Consider the following 19,090-nt stretch of genomic DNA (forward strand, 5'->3'; position numbering starts at 1 on the left):
GAARTCAGAGGGAGTTCTGACGGGGGCAGGGTTGCTGTGATTGCTCTTTTGTTAGTGGATCAATCTGAAGAAGGTATGTGGTCCGACCTTACAGTTTGCTTTTACAGTATCTGGATAATAACAGCTTATTCTGAAAATTAATTGTTATTTCAGTATATTTTARAATGATGCTCACTGCATGTCTAAAAGGTAACAGTTTTATTTGGGGAAGTATTATAAACAGAAGTTAATAAAAACAGTAKTGTTAGAGCCAGATGGGGAGGAGTAAAAGTAGATGTGTATTTCAGATACAGGCAAATGGAAAAAGATCATTGCCTGAAAACATGTCAGTGTATAATGGATGTCAAAGATAYGACATCTTAAAACTAGCATGCTTAGGAAAGAGCTGTCATAGGTGATAGTTTCAATCTTTTGCACACTGAGRGAAAGTCAGAAAAAGACAACTTGTTTAATATTTTCTTGTCCAATAGTTTTGTGTGCTTTTAAGCAACAGCCAGGAGTAAGACTAAAAACTGAAGCTTACCCAGCTTGCAGGGAACACTTTTCCTTTCAGGTGTGTGTCTGTAATTCTGCCAGTCTTCATGTGGCTGGCTTATGTGCACCTTGTCCTGTCAAACAATAGGAGCAAATCATGTGAGGGAAGCTAAGTTTGGCGTAATTTTGTCTTTCGCTTATAATTACTTGGCTGAATTATGGGACATGAGTTTTTTAGTTGTAAGTGATCAATACTCACTTTTCCTCTTCAACCAGAGAGCAGTGCTATGAAGCTTTTTCAAGATTCTCATTGGATTTTAGTGCAGGTTTTGAATGCTCACTTCTCTACTGAGACTGGAAGAACATCAGTGTGAAAATGAGAGAGATCTGGGCCCTTTTGGAAGTTCTTGCTGTGGTGTGAGGGATGAAATATTGCAATTTACTTYAGATTGTAAGTAGATGCTTGAGAGAAATTTCCCTTCATTTGGGAGATCCAGAAGCCTTCCACAGTTACCAGAAAGGATCAGTTCAAGGCATGATCAGGTTACCCTAAGGGTAAGGATTTGTCCTCGCATCTGTTTTGACCCCATTACCATTGGGTATGTAATCAAATACATTTTTTTCCTACTCTGTCCTGTTCAACTTGCTTTTTTGTGTACCCTTGAAGATGTGATGATCTGATACCTTTGAGAGAAGTGACTGAGTCAACAAATGGAGATGTTTCTGTTTTGGTATAAATATTAACTATCAMATCAAATATTTGAAATCTGGTGAGTTTGGTGTTTGCTTTTTCTCTGTAGTTTGAACACAAAAGTAAAGAGTTGAACATGAAGAAAAGCAATACAAAGGTTAATAAAAGTGCTACTTGTGTTTCTGAGTAGCGGGAAATTATTCAGATTAAACTACAAGGTTCCTTGCTTGGTATAAAGATTGAAATTTAAAACATAAAGGGCTTATGACTGTTTTTTTTTTGGTTTGGTTTTTTTTTTTTTAAATTAAAGCATGAATGCACTGGATATTACATATTGCCAGTGTTCTGCTCTGTGATGCCCAAGCTCTGTGCGTAAAATAAAAGCTCATTTGAGTAGTCTTACAGGCCTAATGGAGGCATCATCTCAGCTTTATAAATAATGTAAGTTGTGTATAATGTGGAGTCCCCAGAGACTGCAGAGAAAGCATCATTACCAGCCTTTTCAACCTGCTGGAGATCTTAAATTGATTTACAGCACTGAACTGGTGCAAAATGATACATCAGGATGACACAGGGTCAACCTGTAAAAGTCTATGATGTGAGCCTGTTAGTTCAGTCATCATAATTAAACCATATTATGAGGGCAGCGAAGCAAGTGTCTGTGACATGTCCCATTGTGCTTCAGATACGGATGGTTTAAGAATCAAATAAAGAGAGTRCCGTGTTTATTATTTAACTTATGCAAAGAGTAGTTGAAATTAAAGCTTGTGGCCCTGTGAAGAGTAAAAGCTGAACCAATTTAAKTTGACTCTTCACCTCCTCCTGGCAGTCATTAGGAGCTGAAATAAATGAAGACRTGCAGCTTCGAGATGTGTGCGTGGGGAAGTGGCTGTGAGTGAATCTCTGAAATTTATACATCYCTTCTCAGGGATCAGCTAGACTTTACCTACAGACTGCTATCAGATACTAAAGGAACAAGCAGGCAAACAACCCAATTGTTTGGGCTTTTTTCCCCCTAGTATTTCTGTCCTGCTGAAGTTTGTAACTGCCTGTTGAAATGTTCCTGCAAATCTGAGTTCTTGTATGAGACAGAGCATTTTAATAATTTCTTGAACTATATGGCTGAACTTATTCTAAAACAGAGACTGTGGTTTTGAATGAGTTGGCATAGRTCACTGTTTTTCCTAGTGAAGACAACTTTTGTGTTTACCTTTAACTTTCCTAGAAAATAGCATGCCACAGGTAGTAAATGTTTACTAAGTACTCATTATATTAGGTCTTGCTGTTTCTGCTGGTAGAATCACTATGAAGTGTTTTGGGAAAAATCCTGCAAAAGCTCCTTTTTTTCTCCTTTCTGCTAGTGAGTGTGSTGCTTGGGGATTGGAGAGTTTTGCRTTTATTAGTGTTTAAACCAACTCCTTATACCTGCATTGGAGTGGGTTTTTAATCTCCCGAACTTCTCCCAACCAAGAAAAAAACATACTTGTTTTTAGTAACAAATGTAAGTTAAAAAAATAATTTTGAGGTATGCAGAGAAAATGAGAGAAGTAGAGAAAAAAAAAAGGTCACTAGTGGTAAGGGATCTATTAGTCTCCAGGTTCAGTTGCACCTCAGCAGCATGTACTTAAGCTCAGATGCTTTTTGAGTGGCAGATAAAAGAAYTAAAGCTCACTCTGGAGTGCAGTGGCTTTTAAAATGTGGATGTGAASCTGTCTTCTACTGTATCAGTGCAGATGAAGAAACTACCACATTGAAGAGGAACCCATAAAATCTGTGAAAAYGAAAGCCAGATTGCACAAATTGCTTTATGGTTAATGAAGTGGTTCTGCTGATGTGTGGGGTGTTTGTTGGTTTTCTTTCTGGTTATTTTTTTTTAATTTCTGGCTTAGGTTTTCATGGCAAACTCACACAGTTGTGCTTTCTGAGTGGGGAAAGGTCTGTTATGCCCATAAAAAAACCTCTTTTCCCTGCAGTAACAGAAGCCTGATATTCTCCCAATRGTCTTTCTTTGTATAGCAAAAAACTTAATGTATACCATTCTTAATAATTAAAACATGATATGCAGTTCCTAGAAGTTTTCCTTTGAAATATACTGAATGGAAAATTGGAATTTAAAATATAAACTCCAATTTGGCAAGCGAGGTTTGAAATGCTGCTGACTTACAGGCTCATCTACACAGGCATCTTGCAATTCTCAAGCTGTTTTCTCAAGCTGTAGAACAGCATAKAGAATTTTTATATTAGAATGGAGGGTTTTTGCTTGGGATGGGAAGGAGGTTATTTTAACGTGATATTTTTAAAGTGTTAAGAGTTGTATCCCTGCAGTCTGGGGTGGAACTATTTCCATTAGAATGTTTCTATTCTTCAAGATTTGAAATGACCACAGAAGAGGTKGGATTGGGCCTTTTGTGGAGGGCTTTACAGAGGGTGGATTCAKGGGTGAGGATGCCCTTTGCTGGCTAATGGCTGCCACAAAGATCCCTATCCTCCTGCTCAGACAAATGTTAATTTGCATTACAGAAGCTTTTGGGGTTGCTGTGTATTTGAGTGGGGGACGCCTTTGTTTTTTAAAGGATAGAGAAGGCAAACACTTCATAAAATGGGCTAATTTCAAGGAATGAAAACATTTCCTAGAATGAACCCAGATCATCGAGCATCTCTCCTTGCATCCATTTGACGCCTGCATGTGTTGGCATTGGAAGTTCCTCCAGGTTTAGTAGGAACAAAGGGCAAGCACACTACTCTTAATTACACCGTGAGGTCAAGTATCCCATGCATGAAATACTGAACTCTGCTGAGCTGTGGAGATGGGTCCATTTTTATTATTTTTTTTTTTTGGGGGGGTGGGGGGAAAGAAGGAAGGATGTGTCAGGAACTGTGGCAGTGGGATTGCTCTGGTGGAAGGGTTGTGGGGCAGTGTGATCACAGTGCCACACAGCATCTAGGCTGAGCCATTGTTAGATTCCAAAGGGTTTTCTGCAAGCACAGATTGCTTTGCTCAGTTGTACTCTTCTGGCAACTGCTGTCTTGGGAGACTGTAAGAAGCTGAGTTTAGATCAAGAGTTGAAGCTTTTTTCTTCCCCGCTAGTCTTGCCAGTGCAGCAAACCTTACCAGTAGGGTTGTTCTGGTCACTTGGACAATTTGGTCATTMTAACGTAGCTCTGTGATTGTTCTGGACTATGTCACTTTTACTCCAATGTGTGTTATCCACTTGGGGAAAGTGATATTAGATGAGATGTCACCAATTTTTCCCATTTTGTTCTTCCCCCACCCTTTTTCCAGCGTGCAGAGGYGAAATCTAGAGTACAAGGAGGAAAACAAATTATTTTTAAACATGTCTTTATATAAGTCATTATATTTAGGCACTCTTCAAAGCAGTATCATCCAAACCCAACTATTATGTTGACTTGGCATGTAAGCAAATCATTAATGTGGTTCACCAGTGATTTCTGAAGCATTATTTCRTATTTCTGTACTCATAAAGGGAACACTCTTCCCAAGATGGCAGCAGATGAGACTGTCTAAGTCAGTGTAGACAGTCTGAATTATAGTACTTAATGGTATTCAGAAGTATATCACTGGCATGTTTTTGTCATTAAAACTACTAAAATGCCAATCCACATCAAAGTGATCTATGGACTATCAATCCAATATTGGGTTACTTGAAAATAAGATACCCATTAAAAGTTTTTACAGTGCTGAAGTGATTGTAGACAGAATCATGACAGTTTTCACTGTCTCGTCATGTCTGTCCCCAGAATGGGTGTAAGAATCACATCTGCTCTCCAGTTTTGACTTATGGACCTTCTTTCAGTACTTGGAACTATTGTTTGAGGGGAAGCTGAAAATATGTCCTCTCAATATACAGATTTCATCTGTGAGTAGAACTTGGATTTCAGGATTTACAGCATTACAGAGTTCCTTCTGCAGAGGTGGCAAGACKGATGTACATGTTTAAGGGATGTATCTTAATTAGATGAAAGCGAGAAAAGCATATGTGCACACATTTGACACTTCTGTTAGATGAAAAGTTTTCTGTGGATTCAGAGAACCTTGTGTGTTCAGAGTGATTGGTGCATGCAGTGACTGTAGTTGATACTTGCTTTTCTTTCTCATGTTGTTCAATACTGTAAACTGGTATCTCAGTCTTCTGTGTTTACATGAAAGATGGAATAACTGAGATACTTTTCTTGTAAATAACTTCAGACTTCTAATTTCAGRCATTTTAAGGCATTGAAAATAATACAGCACCATTCTGTCTGGTGTAGCATGTTGAAACCAGGGCATGAAACTCTTTTAAGATATTTTGTTCTTACAATGGTGTGTATGTAGGATCATTTGGAGTTGCTAGGTATGCTGTGTGTGCATGTGCACATATGAATACCTAAATAATAGTCACTGCTATTGAAAGYTAAATTATTTGGATCTGATAAAAATAGGCTACACCTATATATAGTTGAGAAGAACSTGTAAATTTATCAAGGTCTTATTTATATATAAATACCTTAACGTCGTTTCAATGCTTAAAAGCCTAAAATCAGTTTTGGTTAAAGATGAAGTACATAGCTGGAGAATCATGTTGCAACAAATTGTGCCTTCCACTTAAATGTGTTCTAAAGGGTGATAGGAGGAGGAAACATCTGCTCTTTGGTCAGATGTTGTTAATGAGCTGTGTATTTGACTTCATTCTGTCAATGTATTTCACCTTTGTATCTTTTAGGTTTCATTTAAATATTGATGTGGGAGGAATTAATCAAACGCTCCTGTTGTCTCACATGCATCTTACTAGTAAGGAGTTTAATTCAAATGAGCTGTTGAGAGCCAAACAAGTAGCTTGTAACTGGACTTATTTTCTGTGGCAGGGGAGAGAGGGGTCCCCAAAATTTTGTCAAGATAAATGTGGTATTGTGTGTAAGAGAGAGGGTGGAAGGTGGGGTAGAACTCTCCTCTTCTGCTCATTCAGTTGGCAGTTTAATTCTGTGGGGGGTCGCTGTAACATCCAGCTGAGAATAGCAAAAAATGTGCAGATTGAGTTTGTTGTTCTTTGTTGGTTTTTAACTCCTTGTCCTTTTCTTTCTAGCCCTCCCAAGATGTTGTAAAGCAACTCTACTAGTGTTTTGGTAGGATAAAATAGTTGGCAGAAGAACCTTGCTCACTGTTGGCCCGCTGTCTTTTTGCCAAGGGTTTCTGAGCTGTCTAACATGAAGTAAGACATTTACTTTCAAGTTAGGCCTCTAGCACCTGCTTAGGAGTGTAGATTCTGCTCACMGGTCCTGAAAAGTACTAAAACTGCCTCAATCAATAAAACACAATCCTATTTGATGAAGGGTACTTTCTCTYGATATCTAAATCCTCTGATGTGAAATCTGACATGTTTTTACCACTRTCACGGTTTCTTGGCTGAAATACACTTCGGGGAGGGTAAGTTTGGATTTATTTTAACATAAGACGTGCTTTATTGAGGTTAGTACAAATTGTCTGATTTTACTTTTTCTGTTGACCTTGCTCCATGTGTGATAAAATAATCCATCCTGCCTTTGCAGATAGGCTGGAAGACAAACAGAACGTGAACATGACAAGGCTTAGTCATGGTTATTGAAGGTATCTGGTGCTATAGTGATGAGCATGGGGTGGGAATCTCTGTAGATCAGAATCTTCAGTAGCTCATAAGGAGKGGAAAAGAAGGTGGGAAAGTGACTTCCTACCAGGGCTGTATGTGAAGCAAGGTGACAGTGATGAGGGCTTGTGTTTTAATGGAACAGAKCCATAAATAAAGCCAATCTTCAAGGGTGCAAGTATGAAGGAAGGAAGCGTGAGGCAACTCAGACAGCTTCTGGATGGTCTGAAATGGTCAAAATCAGGAGAAAAGCAGCTTTCGTRTGCCTCTGCCTATGTACAGCAAATAGCGCTCAGAACCTACCCCTGTAGTAGCACTGGATGTGATTTTGYAGTTGTGCCAAGGCAAGCAGAGTTCTCTCCAGTTTTCTTGAACCAGTTTCTCTTCTGATGTGTGACCAAATTAATTGGCAGGTCGTTGTTTAGAGAATTTCACAGAATCACAGTATGGTTGAGGTTGAAAGGGACCTCTGGAGGTCATCTGGTCCAGCCCCCTGCTCAATCATGGCCACATAGGTTGCCCATGACCATGCCCAGGTGACTTCTGTTTTTCCAGTTACATGACAACTGCTCTGTTGTTCTGTCCCAGCAGTGAATAAAGTAGATTTGAAATTTATTTGAACCTCAAAGACCTGACAACTTGTACATGATGGCTTCAAGAATTGTTACATGCTTAATGCCATTAGATTGGTTTAATTTCAAGTGTGTAGTTGTATTTCAGGAATCCCAAATACATCTAAAGCATGCACTTCCCTATACTGAGGGGGAGGAGGGAGATGGGAGGGACAGAGACCCACCTTGAGTGGCTTTACTGAGGTCTTACCACGAATCTCCAACATTCAGGAGGAGTATGTAATCTCCCTTCATGCAGTCTCTTGGTCTTTGCTCTTGTCAGACGGTTCTGCCTTTTTATCACTAGAGATGGATGGATAGAGAAATAGATAGATAGATAGATAGATAGATAGATAGATAGATAGATAGATAGATAGATAGATAGATAGATAGATAGATAGATAGATAGATAGATAAAACATACTTCGGTTATGTCTTCATCTTAGTTCTGCTAATTACCTGGTGAATGCAGTGATGAATTGTACTAATTTGGAAAACGTGAATTCTGGCCTTGCTTCATGTCTCAGAAAACCTGGCTTACATATAGGTTGCCATCTTGACTATTACAGTTTCCTGKTTTGCATTTTTGCCCGCTGCTGGCTTTACAGTTCGGCATATTTAATCACAGTCTCTTTATTATCCATGCTAGCTAGTGTCAGTGTTAAGTGCTTTCTCTTGGATGTAGTAGCCAGAGGAAAAGTCTTTGTCTTTATTAGCTTAAAAACTTAAGATAACGTAATTATTGCTTCTGTAATGTGTTGTATTATATTTCATGTGGAAAATACTTTATAAATGCTCTCGGCTTAAAACTCTGCAGTGTGTAGTATTTTTTGATAGATGGATATGAAATCACTCTTTTTTTCCCCCAAGTTTGCTGTCTAGTTAGTAGAGCAGAAGGTATTAGCAATAGAGGGGGGTTGTGTTGCTTGCTGGAGTGTTTGATYATTCAGAACCAGCCAGGGCAGGGCTCCTCGCTCTGGGGATGAGAGCAGGTTTTGCAAATCAGCTGAAGTACTCGTGTCTGAGTGTGAGCTAATCTTTGACCTGGATATCATTTAAAATTCGGGGCTGGCAGTCCCTGAGATGGAGAGAACTCTTAAGGGTTGTGTTTTTCTCAGCCCCAGCCATGGATTTCTTTGCGTAGGCTGGCTGGGTGGCTTCRGCACTCATCCTGCTCTGAGCTGATCCCGCAGAACGTGTTTTTTGGTTTATGTTTGTTTTGCCAGGTTAGGAAGGTGAGCTGACTGACAGGTAGAGGGGTAGACAGCAGTACCAAGGCTGTCAGAAGGGAGTAAAGGGAAACCTTTTCTCTTTGGGTGGGAATGAGCCCTTGGGGCTGCTCCTTGGCTTGTGGCCCTGTGACCTTGCTGGCCTGAGGCAGCTGCTGGAGGTAGCCRGTTACAGGGGAGTGCTGTAGCACTCCCAGATGAAGACTTCCTTAATATGCTTGCCAAGGAAAGGTCTAATTTACAGGGTTTTTTCCCCAGATACTTATGCTGGTGATTAGCAGAGAGAGACTCAGCTGCCAACAGTTACGTCAGCCACAAAGCCCCAGTGTAGCTCTATTGGCAGCAAAACGACAGTGATTAATGGTGCAGTATCTTTTATGGGGGGTGAGGGAGGATGGATGGAGAGCAACACTTAAACAAGCTTTTYTGGTCAAGTGTTGTTTTGCTGGTATAAACTACAGGCTGTCTTAGAGATGTTTTTCTAGTTTAATGCAACCATATGAGCAGAACATGTCCTGTGCATGTCCTGTGTGAGACAAAACAAGTGTTTTGCCTCAACAGGAATGTCCACCAAGTTTAACTTCTTGATAGAAGAAACTTTATTTTCCTCTTTAGACGATGAAATAACTTGAAACAATTGGCAGACTGGATACAGTTAGCAGCATTATCAAGAAATCAGAAAAAACGTAAATATTAAATCCACTAAAAATTCTTCTGTGAAAGCGGACTCTTGTTACCAGAAATCACTGCTGGTGAAGACAGTTAGGACACCTGAAGCTGATCCATGCTGTGTGCCAGTGCACTGTTTGTAGCCTTCCTGGGTTCTGCATAAATCACTTTCACATTTTTGGCTTTAAATCCACTTTCCTCAGAAGAGATTTAAAAAGCATTTGTTTTGGTGCTATATGGTAAATGTGTTTAAAAACCCTTACACTTTCTTGTTACTTGCAGCTTTGTAATATATTTCTTAACTTTAAAGAATTAGACTGCATACAGATTTAAAATACAAGCTGTAGGTATTTCTCTAGTGGCAGTGCTGAAGCAGCATTCTCACTGAATTCCTTTCTAGGCATGCTGGGTAACTCTACAGCGTGGAAATCTGTCTGTACCATCTTTTTCATTTTTATCTCTGGCTTGGCTAGAGGCTTCTTTGCAGAAGGCATCACCATAGCTGGCATAAATGCTCTGGGGCTACTTACTGTAGTTGACTGGATAACTCTTCCCTTTGCCCTTCTCCCCGTCAGTTTATCAGGAATGACTCTTGCTCATTGTCAGAGTCGACACATCTCCTGTGGTTTGCAAACTGGGAGCTGGGAGTGCTGGTGGCAGGCTGCTTTGGTTTAAGTCTCATATTCCTGTTTTTTTCCATCACACCTTTGCCTAGCTTCTTGCTTTCACTGACTTGGGGTGTGAGGACTCTCAATCTTCCAGGCCAGCCAGCAGTCAGGGTTGTTTGAGCCTTAAGGCTTCTTATCTCAGGAGCTGGGAAGTACTGGTTTCAGCTCCAGAAYTGAGGGCATCTCATGTTAACACGTTGAAGACTGAAAGAAGTCTGAAATCTTCATGTGTTCTTTCTGTGCACTAACTTTTAGCCTAGAAATAAGTGTCTTGGAAAGCTACAAATGCTGGAAGTTCACCTGTACAATCTCACTTTGTGCCTTTGGAACTTGGAGTTCTTCTGTCCATCCTCAGGACCATGCCAGCTGTGACTGTTCAGTAGCAGGCAGCARTGGAAAATTTGGAATCATTTTGGCTGCTTTAGCTAGCCTGCTGCTGACCTTGCAAAGAATGGGGTGTTAGGAAAATGCTGTGTTTTGGTGTCTTGGCTGGAAGAGATTTGCAACTTCGTAAAACCAGAATTTTGAAATACGCTTCAAACTGGTCTCGGAAATTGATGGTGGGGTGAGTAATAGGTTGCCTTATTGCCATATGCAGAGTCATGCAGACTCTCAGTTAATAAGGAAACCTTGCAGATAAGGAAAGGGTACTGCATAATTTTTTATGTGGCTTGGTTCCTCTTCCAAAAATCATGAAAAGCTTACAGATAACCAAGGGACCAGACAGATAGATTACAGCCCTTTTCTCCTGTTGTAAAACTTCCGTATTCCCAGTAAGCAATGTAGGAGGATATCTCCCACTTCCTTTCAARCTATGCTGTTCCCAACTGCTGTACTAGCTATCAGTTCCTATCTGTGGGTTGAAGCCTTTGTACAGAGCACTCCAAAGCCTTGATCTCAGGAATATGAGAAAACAGTTTGACGTGAGATTCTGCAGATGTTCTGGCAGAGGGCTGTGACAGCTGCTTTTGCCTCATCCCACAGATTTGTGGATCTCTCTGTCTCGTGTGTGTGTGCCCCCTTGTTTTCYCCTTTGGAAGTGGAAAGGTCTGTGACTCCTGGGTCTGTTCTTACTGTAGGCTCAGAGTTGTACCTCACGTGCTGGTAAGGGCCTAGATCAGCCATACATATGTGTCTGTGGGTGTATTTTAAAACTTTAACCCAAAGTATCCTTGACCTCATCTCAGAAGGCTCCCTAACAATTTGTACGTGCTTATAAATCATAATGTGTAAAGAGTTTAATTGTCTTGTGTGGAAGGTGAAGGGGCATCTGTAAAGACTGTGATCTTCCATTTGTAAAGGGTCTCTGACTTAGGATGGCTTGATAAATACCAAGTTACTGCTAGGGAATATCTGCTTTGATTGCATTGTGCASCTGCTGCTCACTGTCCTGAGGACCTGGAGCATACTGGGCTTCATGTCATCTGAAGTCCAGTCCCGGTTTTCAGAAGGCCTCTCATGGCATGCTGTATTTAAATAATGTTTCATTGGACAGTGGAAGTCTGGCAAATATTGGTGTTTGTGTCTGAGCTGTATAAACTTGGCTTGGAAMACTGTCATCTTCAAACACTTTCTCTGTCCAGAATGGTAGTTGTGAATTGCAGGACACTKTACACAATTTAACATGGATATTTTAAAGATGTGAAGAAGAYACAGTGTTTTAAAGGTTGTTTAAAGACTGAAAAATAGCTCCTTAGTTTTTGCAGACAAGGYAAAAGCAGGAAAGTTGGAGTTACCTTTTAAAACAACAAAAGCTGGAGGAGTCCTTTAAAAAAAAACTGAAGTATGCATCTCGTGAAATGCCCTGAAATGTCTTCAGTGTTGGCAAACTGACTATTCTTATTTCAGGTGTATAAATGGTGGGTGGGGACTAATTTGTGGAAATATTTTTGTAATTTAACAGCATTACTTTTTTTGGTTTAATTTTCAGAAGTTGGYTTGGCTTTGCTGAGGCTTGACACTAACTCTTTTATTAGTGAATAAGTAATTTTTCTTTTTGGTTTTTGTCATCTCTTGCTTTGGTGAAGGATTCTGCTTTAAAGCTGGGGATCTTGAACTATAATTTAACATCTTTACTTAATCTCTGATAAATGAGGTCTGGGTCACAGTCTTTAGAAGTGGTTTAATGCAGCTGATGTAACTGTACTGGTGCATGCTTTTGGTGAAATGAATCATTTGTAGAAGTGAYTTGCCTCAGCTGAGCATAACTGGAGTGCATTTGATGGGGTTCCCCTCCTTAAAAAATACCCCATTGTAGCACCACTCTGGCTGAGGCTGACAAACCCTTTTTTAAATTCATGCAGTCTGTGCTAGACTTTGCTGTTCCCTGAAGACAAAACACATCTTGCATTTTATGAGCTTCACTCAAAAATTTTGATGCCTGAGTGGTGATGGGCTTTTTTTTTTCTTTTCTGTTTTAAAGGTTTTCCTTTATGCTGCATATGTGTGTTTTAACTGCTTAAAAAAATCTCTGAAAGTGACATGTCAGTAAATTTTCCCCATCTCACCTGTGAAGGAAGTTCCTCCCGCCCTGTGCTGATGAATTGGAGGGAAATGCTTTTTTCAGCTGATAAAAAGAAATAAAATTCCGTGCCCTTCCCAGAGGAGGAATTCAACAATTGGACAAGTGATGTGGGACCATGTGTTGGTTTGTAAAAGGATATAGTTTGTAAAGATGTTTCCTTTGATGCCTGTGATGAATATGGATGTGTTTCCGTTGGARAGGGTTTTGATTAAATTATGCAATTAGAGCTGACCAGACAGATCTAAATATAGGAAGAGGTTTCAGTTATCCTGCCTTTGTGTGTATTWACACACCCACAGAGATGTGTGTTTGTTATTGTTGTAAACAACACCTGTTTTCTAAAGACAGTTCAAAAAGTCAGGAAAGGGAATGGTCTTTGTGGAAAAAGGGAGTTATACAGGAGTTTTATGATGAAAGGGGGGAAAAAATCTGTTTTCCTCAGCTTTTTGTCCTTTTAGAAAAGGACTTCTAACGTACTTTAATAGCTAGGCTAGTCATGGTATCTTTGTGGGTGTTCACAAAGCCATAGCCAGTGCTCCAGAYTGGTCTTAGAGGTTCTCCTGCATTTTTCAGGACTTGGTCTGTGTCATCTAGCTATGCTGACTGAGATACAGGCTGCTCCTGTACTACTGAGTGCTCTTAGTTCCTGATGGGACAATGTGTGGAGTTTAAATACTCCACAGCACAAGTGATGTGGATAAACCTGCTCCAAAGATGCACAATGAAATACCCATTGTGATGGCTGGCAATTAATTTTGTCTCTTGACCTCTGTTTCTTTGGATATGTTTTTCTTTTGAAATGTGAAGGATTTCTTTAGGAGGCCTTTAGCTTGGAGAGGATGAAAAATGAAGAGTCTTTTCCTTCATAGTATTTCAGAAAAGAACCACCTTATGAGCACKCTTCTGTTAGGTGTTGTGATTCACAGCCTTGGATTCATCTTATASGTTATTTTAGTGAAATTCATATTTTGCAATCCCATCTGTGCCAGAGTTTTGACTGAATCATCAAGTTACAGTTCCTTCCTGGTTAAAGTACTAGGCTGTGGTTTTAGAGATAATCCTTGAAAGCACATCCAATTCAGTCCGACTGCTCGCCGACACCAGAAGGGATTTGTGTGCACCTGTGTGGATGTTTTGATCTATCCTACTCTTACTAGCCCTGCTGTGCACYAGGCTTATACAGCTTCCTGACCGCGTATCTTGGCAAACTTGGTTTTAGTTTTTTCCTGTAGTCTTGGCAATATAAAATATATATAAAATAAGCATGGTGAGGAGACCAGCAGGTGGTAGAAGAAGAGCTGGTGGTTTGTAACTTTGTGGAATTTCACGTGCATTTGAATGCAGGAGTGAGTAAAATTCAGTAGTGTGTTTCTCATCTCTGGTGAAAAAAGGCAGAGTTTGAGGGTGATCACTTAWGAGGCTGTRTAGTGTTAGTGTTTCTTGTAAGCGYGATGGAGCTGTGCTTTAATGAAGGTGGAGATAAAACTCATGAAGGATGCGGTGTTTATATTTGTTTTYAGGAGTATGGTTTTCAGTAGGTCAAAGCAGTTGCAAAGGTATTGGGAAGAAAAGTTCCTAACAAGGACAAGGGTAAATTTAATTGTTAATGCATCTCTGTTAAAATTGGGAAAGAACCTTTTCTGTGTTCTTTCCTCACAATGACATATTTACTTAGAAAGATTTTTATGCCATTTTAGTTGTATTGCRACATGAGATACGGTTTCTTATGTGTGTGGGAAGCGGGTATTTTTTCTGTAGAAGCAATAGTGAAGTTAGCATAAGTCTTTCAAATCTGGTAATTTCAAATCCAGAAAACCTGTAAGAATTTACTATTGTTTTACTCTTGCAGTTGTGATAGTTGAGATTTCAAGGGAAGGGAACAGTGTCTTGTCTGCCAGAARCCGAGTGGGGAGGCGGGTGGAAGAAAAGCTGCGGTTCATTGTAGAAASTGGCCGAACACTGTGCTCCTGGTTTGAACTGTGGTGAGCACTGGGAAGGAACTGGCAGATACTGATAGTGTAACATTATCCCTTCATACTCTGGACCAACAGGGCAGTSGGTTTTTTGGGTTTTGGGTCACTGTTGCCCTCCTCCTCTTCATTGGTAAATCTTACAGTGCCTCTGCGGTTTCATTTTGCTCTCCCACCACCTGCAGAACTTAAGCGTGCTAGTAGGTATCTGACAGGATTTTCCCTTTGGGCTGTACATTATACATGGGAGGTTTTCTCAGAAGGGCAATCCCTCAGCCAAATAGTGTGAGAGATGGCCCAAGAGGACTTTTGACAGACTGGGTATTTTGGGCTGTAACAGATGTTATTTCACAGAACAAGCTGGATATAGCCATCTACCCCCTTGATGGGTCTGAGTAAGGAAGGGAGTCTAATGCAGTGTCAGGAAAAAAACTGCCTACTCTGTTAGATATGATGAGGTATTTTCAACACTGATGTTTTTCTCTTTCTTCGAACAATATGTTGTATATCAGAACACAGGACTGTATATTTCAGTGTTTTCTTGAATTCTTTCTACCATGCATAGAGAACATAAAAGAGTTAATTTTTCTTCTTTTTCTGGTTGTTGTTTTCCAAACTGCAAGGGAAGCCGAATCAGGTTTTGTACAGGTTCTCTAATGAGTTCTACAGCGCTCTGATAAACCACTTGCTTTTGTTTTTGCGTGTGTATTGTAATGTCACTGAGGTTTCTACCAGGTTTCAGTGCATTTTTCCAAGCTGAGCAAGAKCTGATCTTCTGCCATAAGGAGGTGCAAAGAAAGAATTTGTTGACTAAAAACAGGGTAGTTCAGCAGAAGACTCTGGGCTTTCTGTTTTACACATTACATTACTTGAAGAAAGAAATCTGAACTTTTTGCTGCTAGCTCTAAGAATAGRGAGCTGGATGAAGTTAGTGCACAATGTTATTACACATTCTATCACTGCAGCTGCTTAGACTTCATGCTTTTTAGTAATACATGGAAATTGTACATGGAAATAGTTCCTGCAGGAATAAAGTGATCGCTCCCTGGCTTCTATGCCAAAATTTGTTTGGTTTTGATTWTTTTAAAAAGAGTGTTTAAATACTGTACTGAATACATGAGTTGCTGAAAGTATTTTCTCTTAGAGCGGGCAAATTACTGTCTTTAAAGAAGCAAATTAAAATCTCCTTGTTATTTCTTTACAGTGTTACTAAGAGGTATGTTGACTAAGATAAATTGGGTTTTTAAAATGTAGTCATAGACTAGACAGTTTTCTCTATTAACTCACTGTGGTTCCTGCCCATTTTTATGTCTAACTGTGCTAAGCATATATTAAAAATACTTCATAGGATCCTTTTTGCCTTCATGACTGAGCCTATAATACAAATAATGAAATTAGTAGAAGAGTTAGAGCCACTTCTTGTTTGCCTGAAACTTGGGATAGAAGTTGTTTTGCTCCCCCTCCACCCCTCTGGGAGAGGATCATCTAATTGTCCTAACGCTTTCTCCACCCATCAAAAACAGTCACTTATGCAAAGTGGGATAGTTTCCTATGGGATCTCCTGTGGGAATTTGTAAACAGTCTCATTGAATATTTTACTGTCTGCTTCATGTTGCTGACGGGGTAACTGTCTCTTTGTTGAGGGCTAGAAAAATGGAACTTCATTCTTAGGCATTTTGCCTAAATATGTTTGTTTACGTACAAGAATGGCTGAACAGATATATAAAAATACAAGGCTCACATTTTTTTGTAGGCTGCATACATGTTTGTGTGTTAGTCCAAAGATTACAAAACGGGCAACAGCAGTGAAGAAAGACAAATAAGGCAACACTGGGATTTGAAAGAAGTTTGTTGATTCCAAGTCATCCATCAKTGAACAGAACACATAATAAAGAGTGCATCGTTTGGATATGTAAAAAGTGCCTGATAAGTGGGTAACAACTCAATTTYCTTTCAACTGATACCAGATTGCCTTTTGGAGAGTGTCCTGTTGTTTGGCCCAGGTTTTTGTTTCATCCCTACCTCGTGAGTAAACAGACCCTGAAAGGGCTAGTGGTCACTCAACTATTGGAAATACTAACTCCCTCTTTCCCAGAAGGGCACGTGTATTTGGGGAAGAAAGGCTGTGTCATCTGTTGACTCGTGGTTTAATCTTTATTTTGCACTTCCAGCTGATAAGGCCACTTTGTGCAGAAGTAATACAGGAAATGATGCAGTGCAGAAACCAAGAGTGGCAGAAAGGGAAATGGAATGTACTGGCAAGGGCTCAGCTCTGTGGACAAGCTGTCTGCTTCTTGGAAATTAAAATCTCCACATACACTGTGGTTTGGGTTTTATTTGTGTGATTTTGTTGTTGTTACTGTGTTTYYCTATTTTTGTTTGTTTSTTTGTTTAAATTTTTTTAGCCTAATGGTTTTGGAGCTTAGAGTAACTAGTGTACAGCAGCCTGTGAGTTTTCTCTCCCTTTCCTTATCTTGCTGAGTGTGCTTGGAGGCAGGACTGCAGCAGGAATCCCTGACTGGAGGCTGGTGGCCAGCTGGGTCCTGCTGAGCTGTGTTAACTTCCAAGCACACCTTGAAGYGCTGTGCCTGATGATGTTCCTCCTGTTCACAATGGCTGTTGCCAAAGAGATCCACCACACCTTTGATGGTGAGGGTGAAATTTGTTTTGGAGTGCATGATTGTGAGACTGGAATATGTGTGTGCTGCAAGACTTGATCAAAAAACTTCAGAAGACTTCAGAGAATCTGTTCTTTTAGTCTGACTACTTAAAGCTGCATCTGAATGTCATCTTAGTCTGTGCAGAGCTCATGTACTGGCTCATGTTAGGGTTGTATTTTCAGGCACTGATATAAACATACCATCCTAATAGACAGGACTGTTCCCTTTTTCACAGCAAGTAGCTTGGTGAAAAATGGGTCAGGCCTAGGCAGAGCCACRTATGCAAACATTATCAATGTTGAATGAAGCTCGGGTTGAAATYTAGACTTTGTACTTTCTCCTTTATGAGAGCTTCAACTGAAGCCTTTTAAATCTTTCTTGTTTAATTTGAATGCATGTGAAATAGAAAGCCTTACTACTGGAATTTGTAACTTTTGTGTGTGGAACTTGTCTCTTTTGTTTGAAAAGTGCRGAAAAAAGACACTTAGAATATTGTTTGAGACAGACTATAAATGAGTTGAGAGTAACTCAGTTGTAAACGTTTAAGGCACATGCACTGGGGTTCTGGTGATTCAGTKCTTAAATTAGCACAGCATTTTAATAGAGCACTTTACAGTGCATATAAGGATAAAGTATACCTGGAGTACAGTCAGTGACAGTAATGGAGTTTCAGTTCATTTAACAGTGTAGCACATGCCCAAGTAACAAAACAAACTCTTAAATTTGCCTCAGGTTCATTAAAATTTTCCCTTGCATTATTATTTCAAATACAGTTCTTAGCATAAAATAAATGGGATGTACCACCTGTACACAGGAGGGTAGATGTTGCCTGTGTCTTAGTCCATAATCATATTCACATAAATGTAGTTTATGCATTSAGCCTAATAAAACTGAAACTCTGCAATTAGATAACTATTTCAGTGACAAGTTAATTTGAATAAAGTGGATGGTTTTTAACTTAAGCTTCTTCAACTATAGTGGTGTACTRTGAAASTGTTGTGGCGTATGGCAGTCAAGAGAGTAAGTGTGCCATAGCATTTGCAATTTTAAGGTCTGCAGTCTTTTGTTAGTATAGCTGTGAAATCCTGTCTGATGTGGGCATGCTGACACCTTCTATTCTCTGTGTGTATAGATTGCTGGTTGGTTGAGTGTTTTTTGTGTTGTTCTGATGGCAGCAAAAACATTCATATCCTTTTCCCCTTCCCCYTTCCTCTGCACCCTGTTGGTATCCAGTCCAGGATATGTTTCCTGTCTTGTCTGTCTATTTGAAAATCAGTGGTGTGCTGCTCTTTGTCTCATTTTCCCCTCCCTGCCAGTCCCAGGTCTCTTCTGTTTCCCWTGCCAGAGCCTTTCGCTTGCTCCCAGCCTGAACAAGTACAAAACCTGCTGCTCCCAGCTGGAACTCCTGCAAATGTGGCATTCCGTCCCCTCTTGACCCATCGCTTCAGTCCCATTCCTTCTSTCCCAGCTTGAGGACCACTGTGGTGTCTAAAGTCCTCTTATCTGGACTTCCTCATCCTTCCCACTCCTTCATGTGTCCTTGAGTATATCAGGCAGACGTTGCAGCAGAAAGGRTCAGTGTGTAATCGGTGAAGTTCATGATAGCGTTCCCTCACAGGCTGCTTAGGAGCTCTGAGGGCTTTTGGGTGGGGGGGGAGAGATGCAGTTTTCTTTCTCATGTGAGTGAGTGAGTGAGTGAGTGAGTGAGTGAGTGAGTGAGTGAGTGAGTGAGTGAGTGAGTGAGGGCTCACATCTTCCTAGTTTCATTTTTTCTTTTTTTTTTGCTTTGTTCCTCAAAGTGAGGCAGAGGTGAAACTGAACAGTTTTTATTTTTTTAAATTCAGATTGAGTTATGCTCAAGCCTGGTGCAGAGATTTTTGAGGTTCATGCCTGGCTGTTTGGAGAGAGCAGCACATTGCTGTTGAGGAATATTGCTTCCAGCTGCTCTCTAAGCTAATTGATAAAAACCCCACTAA

The 19,090-nt window shown here is 40.1% G+C and overlaps 1 protein-coding gene across 3 annotated transcripts in view; it reads left to right on the top strand.

The window, feature by feature from the left end:
• SMAD1 (SMAD family member 1) overlaps positions 1 to 19,090 on the top strand; it is a 43,493-nt gene that overhangs the window by 989 nt on the left and 23,414 nt on the right. The gene's annotated exons all lie outside the window — the stretch shown is intronic.

This window comes from Malurus melanocephalus, unplaced genomic scaffold (genome assembly GCF_030028575.1).
Source record: "Malurus melanocephalus ecotype Western Australia unplaced genomic scaffold, MMel_1.1 scaffold_277, whole genome shotgun sequence".
NCBI classification, from domain to species: Eukaryota; Metazoa; Chordata; class Aves; order Passeriformes; family Maluridae; genus Malurus; species Malurus melanocephalus.